Source organism: Condylura cristata, unplaced genomic scaffold (assembly GCF_000260355.1).
Source record: "Condylura cristata isolate star-nosed mole 26May11 unplaced genomic scaffold, ConCri1.0 scaffold00043, whole genome shotgun sequence".
Taxonomy (NCBI): Eukaryota; Metazoa; Chordata; class Mammalia; order Eulipotyphla; family Talpidae; genus Condylura; species Condylura cristata.
This window is the reverse complement of record NW_004567144.1, coordinates 2858766-2870704: the sequence shown is the minus strand read 5'-3', so window position 1 is coordinate 2870704 and position 11939 is coordinate 2858766. Positions and strand designations below refer to the sequence as shown.

At 45.1% G+C, this 11939-nt stretch overlaps 1 pseudogene; it reads left to right on the top strand.

The window, feature by feature from the left end:
• Positions 1 to 1827: 1827 nt before the first annotated feature.
• LOC101635724 lies at positions 1828 to 11252 on the top strand (annotated as a pseudogene).
• Positions 11253 to 11939: the final 687 nt, after the last annotated feature.

The window sequence follows — 11939 nt, the reverse complement described above, 5'->3', positions numbered from 1 at the left end:
TCAGCAGTAGATTTCTTTTTGCTGAAGCCTCCTGACAGGACAGGAAGTTAGGGTTAGGAGTAAAAGAGGGGGCCGGAAAAGGGGGGGCAGGAATGGGTTAGAGTTTCCACTGTGTAGCTCCAGGGGCAGGGGATGCCTGGGACGACCAGACCTAGGCCTGCACAAAAGGATTGGCCTTCTACATCTGGTCTGTGAGGGTGAGGGTTAAGGGTCAGGCCTAGTGAGTGCCTCTGGCCTCCCTGCCCTCCTGTACCATCAGAAGTTCCCCAAGCCCTGAAATCCAGGCAGCATGTGGCAAGCAGCTGGCTGTAGGATTCTTTGAAATGCTATGGTTGTACTTCACCAGCATCGCGCCTGAAAATACATATGCAGCTGAGGGAGGTGGGTCCTAGCATGCAGAATTCTAGCCCCAGAGACTTAGTTGTCTTCCCTTCTGTAGGCTGTCTCTGGGCAAAGCTAAAGGGAAAACAGGGCTGCTGAGTGTGGGGCCCAAAGGCCATGCTTTGATCTTCAGTCCATCATTGCTGCCTTCTACAACCAGCCCTGGACCCTGCTGTGCTGTCCCTGGAAAGCCAAGTAGAGAATACAGAGGTAGTTACTTCCCTGGTCCAACCAAGGTTCTGGAATGTTGCCTGGTCTTCTCCCAGCACCAGTTCTGTCCTGACGGTAAGAACATGAAGATATTGTGACTAACAGAGTACCAATTAGGTAGCTATTGTTATTAAATCCATTTTATAGATGAGCAAGCCATGGCTCAGAAAGGAGAGTTACTTGCTCCAGAGGTAGGAAGTGGCAACGGTTAGGTTTCAGCCCAAATCTGGGATGCTGGAAAGAGGTCCTGGTTCCAGTCTTTCCACGCGCTCTGCGTTGAGTTTTTCTTGCCCCACCCCCCACTTTGCCACCTTCCTTCCCCTGTCCCCTGCCTTCTCTACTCCTCATACCCACCCCAGCCTCTGCTTCTGCTTTGTATGCCCCCTTCACCCCCACCCCTGCCCCCACCCAAGCTTCTTGCAAGCCATTTAGCAGCCAGCTCCCTTCCTTGGCTGAAACGTGGAGTTTGTAGCTCCAGACACACGTTTTTACCAGACCAGATAGGGTTTCACCATTGGAGCAGTGAGCAATTTATTTCTGAATCTGAAGTGGGGAAGGGGGAAAGCCTTACAATTCAGTCTGTTGAAGCAAACAGAAGGAAGTATGTGTCTGTTGAGTGTGGGTGTGTACATGCATGTGTGTGTGTGAGTCAGGGATGGAGAGCCAGGCCTCCGTGTAATGGAAGACAATGGAAGCTGCTGGCTTTTCCTCAGTTCTGAACAGAAAGGCATGGGAAGTGGAATACGGCAGCGTTCACGGTACACTTGCACAGCTGTTCCTACCTTTTCAACTACTATGGTCCAACTGCCATGCCCAGCACTGCTGAGAGTGCTCTTACAAAAGTCACCACAGACACTTTATGGCCAACTCTGCCGGCTGCTTTCCTCTCTCACATTTGACTCCACACATCTGGTAGAGCTGATCACCCTTCTCCCTTTGGCAATACTCTCTCCTTGGCTTTTCAGCTCCTGTGCTCACTATACAACCCTTCTTCTCCTTTGATTCACTCCTGCTCTCTCTTCTGACAGCCTACACATACTCTACACATGCCTGAGAGCCTCCACAGATCCTATCCTCACACTGTGCTCTTGCTCTAGGCCAACTTCCCCATCCCACAGCTTCAGAAACCATCTCTGCTCATAGCTCCAACATCTCTAATTCTGTGTTCCAGATCTGCCACTGCCTAAGCACTGCCTAAGCCCCATCCAGCTGGCCCACAAACACCTCAGATTCCTCATGGCCAATCCAGAACCCAACAAGTCTCTAAACCATCCTTCCTTTTGTGAGTTCTATGCCAATCATCGGCAACATCAGTCGTCGCACATTGCAGGTGAGAATATGCTTTGACGCCACCCTCTCCTCCATGCCTACAATTATAAAGCACCAAGCCCCATTGTTCTCCCAACATAAACATCCCATTAAAAAGGTCATTTCTCCACATATCTGCTGCTACCATGCCACTCTGGTCCGAGTCTCCATCACGTCTCACCTGGACCACATCAACAGCTCTCACAATGGCCTCCCTGCTTATATTCTTGCTCCTCAAAATCAGCAATCAGCAGCCAGCACGATCTAATAAATTGTAGACAGATCACCACTGTCTCTCCTCTCATCTCAAGATGAAGTACAACTCTCCATGTGGCCTGGCCCCAGCCTACCTCTCTAGTTTCATCACGTCACACTTCCTTCCACTCCCACTCAAATTGCCATCTCACACTCGAGACACCATCAACACTCAACTTCTTTCTGCTCCTTCAAGAGAACACATCAAGTTCTTCTGGAATGAGGGTGAGCCCAGAAGCGGGGGAGTGACCTCCAGATAGGACAAGTGATGGTGGATCTGGACTCAAAGACAGGACTTTTCCAGGTACCACTGAGACCTGCTCACTCTTGGGTCCTCCAGGTTCTCAGCAAAACGGACATGCCAGCTAGGGTCTGGAAGAAACTGAAAATGTCCCTTCCTCCTTTTTGGAGAGAAGCTGCAGGGCCAAGGGTGTTGTCCAGCTTCCCAGGGGTGAAGACGGTCTTGTTCAAATATGACCTCACAGCATCCTCTCCTACAAAGTTTGCAGCCTGAGACCGGATAAGCACAAAAAAGAAGTAGGTCCTTTGGCGAGAACTGAGCAAGGCATCGTCCCAAACACAGCAGACCCCAGTCAGGGAGGCTCTGAAGGGAGGAACAGGGAAAGAGGAGGAAGAGACTAAGAAACAGAGACATGGAAAAACAGAGAGAGAGAGAACACAGAAACAAGAAAACAGAGGTAGAAATAGAGAGGTGGAGAGGAGACAAAAACAGAAGGTAAAGTTCATAGAGAGATAAAGAACAGGAAGCAAGAGGCTGCATAGGCTGCATGCAAAACCTGTGAATAATAATCGAAGGACTCACATAGGAAAATGAAAACTGTAATCAACAGAAAGTGCTGGAAGGATTCCCAGCTCAGACAGTCCCCCACCCAATGCCTGGGCCAAGCAGCCAGCCCTGCCCAGCCCATGCATGCTTGGACAGCTCTGCCTGTTAGAAAGTTCTTTCTTATTGTCTGAATCAGGAGGGGAGGGTGGGCAGGATGGGTGTGCGGGGCAAACTACCTGCTCTGGGTTCAATTCTGAAAGGTCCAGAGTAAGGGGAGTCTGGGGCAAGCTATGGGGAGAATGAGTGTCAGCCCCCGGTGTAGAGGAATGCCAGGGTCAGACATGAACCTCGTGTCCAGGCCTGAGCCTCAGAGAAGGGTCAGGGGTGCAGGAGACGTGGAGTGAAAGAGGGAGCGAGCCCGGGCAGTGACTGAGGACAGCCTGGGGTCTGCAGAGAAATGCACACGTACTGCGGGGCCTCCAAGGGCCATCTGTGTTGAGCCCATGGCCTACATTCTGCCGCTGTCTCCTGCTCAGAGCGGTAACATGCAAAGAGTGCCCCTTCTTAGCTCTGTGGCTTTAAGCCTCCATTCCCTCATCTGTAAAATGAGGTCAATATTCCTGAATGTCAGGCTGGGGCTGACATGTTTCCATCTGATAACAGAGCAAAAATACCAGCAGGGACTCAGTTTAGCTCTCTTGCTGGGGCCATGCAGCCCCAGTCCACTTCCTTTGCCAGGGGTAGTGCCTCAAGGGCTGAATGCAAAGGCTCTGGCTCCACCAGCCTCACTTTTCTGTTCCTTCGGTATTCTTCAGAGAACCTGGTGTCTCTGGAAACTAGACCCTAATGGAAGAAGATATCGCGGGAGGCATGTTGGGAGGAAGTACTTGCAGAATCTGGGTAGGGAAACACACCAAACTTCGGGAGGCTTTTAAAGGAATCTAGCCTCTCCATTTGGCCCAAAGCACTTTTCTTTTGCTAAATTAAAACCTCCCAGAAAGCCACAAGGAAAACGTCCTAGGCAGCCCCTCCCCAAGCAGGCAGTTTATGGGGTCCTGTGGAGGGGGTCTCAACCATAGTTGCTCCTTCGCCCCCAAGAAAAAAACCCCAGGAAAGCCTCCATGGAGCTGGAGCAACACTGTCCTGGGGTGAGATCTCAGCTCCATTTCCAAAGGGTGAGGGGCAGGAAGGCTGCGCAGACAGATGGACAGGCAGTGGTCTGGGGAGTGAGGAGAGGGCTCAGCTTTGTGCTGAGCACCAGAGTCTGGGAACTGCCAGCACACTGCGCCAGGATTGACCCAGAAATGGCAACAGCAGGTGACAGTGGCAGAAAGGGAATGGGCTCCTTCGCAGTCTAGCTGACATCTTCCCTGTGTCCTCCCAGGCCTCTTATTCTTGCCGTGGCCCTCTCTATGGGGATCTCAAATGTTCCTGGGGGCTGGGAACCTAGAGGGAAGGAAGGAGAGGGGAGGGGAGAGGAGACTTGGGGAGCAGTCCTGAAGGGGTGGAGGGAGGCAGTGGGGAGCAAGGCAGGCTGGTAAAGCCCTCCCCTCAGCAGGCACTTCAATAATCTGATTTCCATAAAGAGAACTTTCCTGGCCATAAAGATTTTATTGAAACTCCCAGCAGCCTGATAAAAGCATAATTCCACTGACCACAATCTACCTAGGAATAGCTCCAGGATATTAGGCTGGAACCCGGCATAGCTATCCCTTCTGGAAGGCTGCTCTGCTCCCCTTCCCCCTTTCCCCTCTCCTCCAGGGGCAGGAGGGGCCTCCATTTGGCTCAACTGTAGACTCTCCACACTCCATAGGGAAAATGTGAGTCCAGCTCTGAAAATAAGCCCAGTTCTCCAGGTCTGGGACGGAGAAAGGAGGCCCCTGGCCAAGCAGTACCAGAGTTCGCTGACACTCCTCCCAGAATTCTGAGGCTGCCTGGCCTGTTCCAGACCTGCTGTTGTTGCAGGTACTGAAAGGTCTGGAAAGGGGGCTTCCACTCAGAGCCAGCTGGAGTCAGAACATCGGAGAAAATCTCCAGATTATCAGCCAACAGATCTGGATCTGAATCCTTGCTTTGCTATTTGCTGCCTATGTGTATTTAAGCTAATCAATTGTCTTCTGTGAGCTTCAGCTTCTTTATCTGTGCAATGGGGAAAGGAAAGCTACTTCAAAGTTCTTAGAATATGAGCCATCTTCTGGAAAATGCCTAGCATGGTGCCTGGCATGAAGACAGCTTTCAATTCACGCTATGTACAGAAGTGTCAGTACCTCGGGGCTAGATCTCAAACCCCAGTACCTGGGAAGACAGGACAATGGGTGGCCTGGCCAGGTGGCAGATGGTAGGTCAGAAAGTGAGGCCTCAACCATTTGCTTCTTTGTGGGAAAGGAAAGGCTTCTTTGAAAGACACCCAAAAAATCATCCACTGGAAGGCTCCTTGATCCTAGGGCCTACTTGCTAATTCTGACTAACACCCTCTGTGACTTTAGGCAAGTCCTATTCCCTCTCTAGTCTCAATTCCCCCACTTGTTATATGAAAATGGTCACTTTAATCAAGTAAACCCTAACTAATTTTATATGACTAAAATGGTTCCCAAATTCTGATTATTCAGGATTTTTAAAATATATTTATTTACTCATTCATCAAATATTTACTGAGCACCTGTTGTGCACCAAGTATTGTTCTAAGTTTTGGGAATGAGGCTTTTGGAAAAACAGATGAAAAATTCTGGTTCAGGGCTCTCCCTGGTGGCACAATGAGTTAAAGTGCTGCACTGCAAGCTAGCTGTAGTGGCTTCAGTGGGAGTTTGATCCCCGGCTTTGCAGGTGACCCAATGGCACAAGGGACCTCTCCTGGCTGCCCACTGCTCCCCTCAGCAGTGAACTTCGTCAGTCAGCCTGTTCTGCTCCTCACTCTGTCTCTGGTGAATCCTCTCACTGCCCCTTCATATCTGGCCTATACCCCACTTCTGTATGAATAAATAAATCTTAAAAAAAAAGAAATATTCTGGTTCATAGAGCTCAAGGAAATCAATAAACAAAATACATTGCATGCCACAGGCTTTAGGTCCAAGGATAAAAGATAAAAGTAGAGAAGAGTGAATGTTGGGGGAAAGTTTAGACCTCACCGGGTAAGTACCATTTGACTAAAGATATGCAGTGGATATGGGTTCAGGCCACTTAAGAGATCCTGGAGACAGATATTCCAAGCAGAATGAACTGTGCAGCGCATGATAGGCTCTTTAAGGTCCAGCCAGAAGACCTGTGTGTTAGAGAGGAGTGCAAAGGAGGAAGATAGTAGAAGGAGGTGAGGATCTAACAAGAGCCTAGTTTGTGAAGGGTCCTGTAGACCATAATAAGGACTCTATTTTATTCTGAAGGAATGTGGAGGACAATTGTTAGCAGAGTAGGGCCGTGGTCCAGGTTTTGTTTTGCTGACTTTAATATAGAGAATACGCTGATGGTGAGAAGAGAGCCTCAAAAGAAACTGAGGGGCCAAGAAAGATACCAATGTGGTGATTCAGGCAAGAAGTACTGGTGGAAGAGTGAGACCACTGTGAGTCCCAGAGATGGGAATCAGCAAGGAAGTCAGTGCAGCAGCTTCCAGAAAGGGGAAGTGGTCAAGGGGCAGTGGGTTAGGAAAGAAGGCCAAGGACCAGAATGGTCTAACCCTGCCCAGGGCATGCACAGATGAACCCGCTAATGGATGGGCCTGGTTCTGAGAAAAGAGGCATTTTTGCTCAGGTGACACCTTAGGATGTTTCTGTGACCAGTTTTGTACCTCTTTCCTCCTAGAGCAGAACTGAGAAAAGTTACATTTCTGCCAGTCAAGTACACTCTGGGGGTGAGGAATGGCAATCTGGGATTTCCATGCTCCCCACAGTGGGATGTGGCCAACACCACTTGGCTCACACTGTCTATATCTGGGTGCTGCCTCTTCAGGCTGATTGCAAATGTGTCAGTGGTTAACAAAAGTGGGTAGAACAGGATTGGGACTAGACAATAAGCAAGGCAATAGATGGAACAATTTAATGTTGACCCTCAAAGAGAAAGTTACTAGAGTGAACCCAAAGGCAGTTAGCATTTCCTTGGGGCTACCAGCAGGGATGTGAGTACAATGGGAAGGTCCCCCAGAGGTGGTCTGGAAAGACAACTTGAAGAATGAATATGACTCATGTATGTAGTACAGAGAGGTTAGCCCAGTCCCTGCCCAAATTCTGCCACCGATTTGCTGTGTGACAGTGATAAGGTTCCTTGCCCTTTCTGGGCACCAATATTCTAGTCTGTGCAACTACAAATTTGGATGAAATGACCTCTTGGCAAAATCTTAGTAAGAAAGCTATAGGTTGAGAGTGCCTAAACAAAACCAGACTGGAGATGCCCTTGGGGGTAGGGAGGCTCAGATTGGTATCCCAGCACTCAGCACAGACTAACACGGAGCATGTCCTCAACCAAGAATGTTTATTGTGTGGTTTTTCAGGGCCTAGGATAGCTGTAATGGCAAGATATCTCCAGGTCTCACACTTCAAGTCTTACCTTCTGCTACTCTTCCCTGGGTTTATGTATATTGTTTCGCCTGATGATCGCTTACTATCCAACTTCTGGTAAAATAATCTCTATGTTCCTTAAAAAGGTATTCTTCCTATAAGGTCAGTGCCTGTGATTGAGTTCAGGGCTGATCCCACCCTTAGCTTAAGGGAAATGCGTGTGGTTCAGGCCTGTCTCCATCTCTCCTGATTACAGAGATTTGCACAGAGATGAGCACAGTAAGACTTAGTTCTGGATCTTCTGACAGAAACGTTACAAAGAGATCATTTCCGTTTCATTGAACAGAGAGCTTCATAAGTTGGAACCGTTGGTCACCATCTCGCAACCACAGAAGGAGACTCTACCAAAGGATGGTGTTAAAACATAAAAGAGTAAAAATGAAGAGTGCTAGACTGAGTCCTAATGATTGCATGAAGCTCTAGGTTCATCTATACCTAATGTTAGACCTAACCATGTATGACCTTATCAAGTTTGTAAACTGATTAATAGCTTTCTTTAGAAATAAAACCTGAGGGCCCTCCCTGGTGGCACAGCGGGTTAAGGCACAGTACTAAGAAGCTACAGCCACTTCAGCAAGGGTTCGATCCCCACGTGGGAGGTGATCCACATGGTGCAGCAGGCCTCTCCACCACTGCTCCCCTCAGCAGTGTACTTCGTCGATCTGCCTGCTCTGCTCCCCACTCTGTCTCTGGTGAGTCCTCTCATCACCCCTGCACCTCTGGTCTGTACCCCAGTTCTGTATGCACAAATAAGTAAATCTTAAAAAAATAAAATGAAATAAAACCTAAAATCACTTTAGTTGGGCTTTAGAAACTGGCAGCAGGAAAAATTCTGAATATGCACCCTCCTCACTTTCTCGTTATTCAGGGTCATTTGTGACTCTTAAAGAGACCATGAAATTTCACAGCTCCATCTTTTGCACATACTGTTGCATCTGTCTGGAATTTCCTGATATTTTTCTCTGTAGACGTCTGCCTATCCTACAGGAGTCACTTAGAGCAGGACATCTGGAAAGGTGGGGAAAGCCCGCCAAGATCTGTCCCTCCTTAAAAACAATAAGAGTCCCAGCACAAATGATCAAAATTAACTTTTCCAGAATTCTAGAAATTAACCAAACTTTGTAACCATCTAAGGAATATTATTTGAAAAAAAAAAAAAAACTGCTGATTCTTGGTAAGAACAGTAAGTTTTACCAAGTTTGGACTTAACCTATTTTCTCATTTCTTTCTCCCCAGCTCCATAGTACACTTGAAAACCAGCAGCCTCACAATAAACAGAGAGGGACAACCAGGTATGAAGTTTCTCTAAAAGTTTAGTGTCCAAAGAATCAAATAGATAGTCTGTTATTTGGACCGTCTAGCGACCCCTTGGAAAAGTATCACTCACAAAATTTTTATTTGAACTGGGTAGAGTTCACTCAATGGGAAAATTTCTCTCCCCAGAGCCTTTCTTGAAAACAACCAGTAACAATTGTTTAATATTGATATCATAGCAATAGTACCAATTGGGGCAAACAATAGACTGGTCAAAACACTCAAAAGAAGATCTGGGGAATGAGAAATTCTTTGTGAACTGTGAACTGTTCTTATATATCTATCTGTGGACATCTGGGAAGCTATTTGCTGAGTGTACATACAAAGGCACATTATTCAATGTTAAAAAGAGGAAACTCTGACACATAATGTGGATGAATCTTGAAGACACGATGCAATATGAACTTGAGTAGGTCACAGAAGGACAAATATTGCATGGTTTTACTTACATAAGATACTAGGAGTAACCAAATTTGTAGAGACAGAAAGTAGAACCGTGGTTGCAGGAGTTGAAAAAGGGAAAGAATGGAGTTATTGTTTAATGGATACAGAATTTCAGTTTCAGAAGATGAAAAAGTTCTGAAGATGGATGATAGCAATGGTTACACAATAATGTGAATGGACTTAATGCCAATAATGTGTACTTTTAAAATTGATTAAAATGATAAATTTTGTCATGTCTATTTAAACATACACGTACATACAAAGGAATCAAATAGAAATTCTGCAATAAAAAAGTAAAGTAACTAAAATGAAAAATTCACTGGAAAGACTTAACAGCAGATTTGAGTTGACAGGAGAATCAGCAAACTTGAACTTGAACTGAGATTTTCCAGACTGAAGACTAAAAAAAATTGAAGAAAAATGAAGAGTTTCAGAAACACATGGTACACCATCAAATGTAAACAGATACATAAGTGTAATCCCTGAAGGAGAATAGAGAAATGAAGAAAAAGAAAGAATTCTCAGGGGAAAATGACCCCAAACTCCCAAATTTTATTAAAAAAAAAACCCACCAAGTAATTTATTTAAAAAGTTAGACAAACTTCAAATGCACTGAGATCCACACATAGACATGTCATAGTCCACTGACAAAAGTTAGACAGAGAAATGTTTGAAAGCAAGAAGAGAAAAATCATATACACAATCAACCATAAGATTAATAAGACCATGAGAAGCAAGTTTTTCTTCAGAAATCATGGAGGCCAAAAGATAATAAGATGACATAATCAGAGTGCTGAAAGGAAAAGATTGCCAGGCAAGAATTCTCTGTCCAGCAAAGTTACCCTTCCAAAATGAAGAATATTAAGCATTTCAATATTTAAAAAATAAACTGATATTTCATCACTAACAGACCTATTCTACAAGAAATACTGAAGAAAGATCTTCAGACTAAAATAAAAGGACTCTAGATGGTTACTTGAATCCACAGGTAGAAATGAAGCATACTGTTCACTCTGCTCCTCCAGATTCAACAGTCACTCCTTCTCAAGCATTGCTAGCCATATCCCTGGTGAAGGTTGGAGTGATGGACTTAGCTAGGCTTAGTGCTTAGTGATCAAGTTTGCTTTTAAGTATGGCAAAACGAATATTGTCATTGACCTCATCAACACTGTCTACATATTCCATTATGACTTCACACATGGCAAATTCAATGGCATAGTTAAGGCTAGAACAGAAAGACTGGTATCAATGGAAAATCCATCTCCATCTTCTAGGAGCAAGGGTTTGCCTGCATCAAATAGGGAGGAACTGGAATGTGTTGTGGACTCCACTGGTGTCTTCACTACCTTGAATAAGGCTGGGACTCAGTTGAAGGGTGGGGCCAAAAAGGTGAAAATCATCTCTGCCCCTTCTGTTAATTCTTCCATGTTTGTAATGGGCATGGGCTATGAGAAATATGACAAAGCCTTCAATATTGTTAGTAATGCCTCCTGCACTGCGAGATGTTTGGCCCCTGTAAACAAAGTCATCCACGACAGCTCTGGATTTATGGAAAACCTTATGACCACAGACCATGCCATCACTCATATCCAGAAGACCATGCACAACTTCTCTTGGAAACAGTGGTGTAATGGCTGAAGGGCTCCACAGAACATCATTCCTCATTCTACTTGTGTCATCAAGGATGTGGGCAAAGTCATCCCTGAGCTGATTTGGAAGTTCATCGGCATGATCCCAGCCCAAACATATCAGTTATTGATATGACTTGGAGAATGTTGTCAAATACAGGGTATCAAGAAGGTAATGTGTCACATGGCCACCCTCAATTGCAATATCAGCTATACTGGACTAGATTGTCTGTTTCCTTCAATTTTAACAATGATATCCACTCCTCTACCTTTGATTCTGAGCCTGCCACTGCTCTCAACAGCAATTTTGTTAAGCTCATTTCTTGGTATGACAAGGAATTTGATTACAACAATGGGGTGATGGAACACCAGCCCCAGTGAGAGCACAAGGAAAGAAGCCCCCAACTACTGGAAAGAAGCCCTCACCTAATATAGAGAGCATCTCCTAACGCCACACAATTCCATTCCAAGTCTCCTGGAGAAGGGGAATGACTTAGGGAGCCCTACTTTGTTATGTATAATCAATAAAGTACACTGTACTCAGTCGGAGAAAAGAAAAAAATGAAATGAAGCATACTGTTAAAGGAAATTATATAGGTGTGTATTTTGGTTCATAATAGATTTAAAAGATAAAGGCATCAAGCAATAAAAATAGAATTTTATTAATAGGGTTAAAATACACAAAAATGAAATTTACATAATAACAAAACAAAGTATGGGGAAGGGAATGAAGCCATTTGGGAGCAAGATTTTTTTATACCGTTGAAATTCAATTTGTATTAATCCAGACTAAATTTCTTTAAATTAAATTAAGAGTTCAAATGCAATTTCCAAAAAAAAAAAAAAAACACAAAAAATAAACCAAACTACATGGTAAAATAAATGACAAGAGAATTAAAATGTATGTGAAAGCATCTCATTAACACAAAAGGCAGCAATGGAAGAGAAAAAAATGGCATACATCAAGTCGAGAATTAATAGCAAAAATGCAGGTACAGATTGGCAAAGTGGGTTTTAAAAAATTATACATTGTCTACAAGAAGCATATATTAGATTTAAAAGCACTAG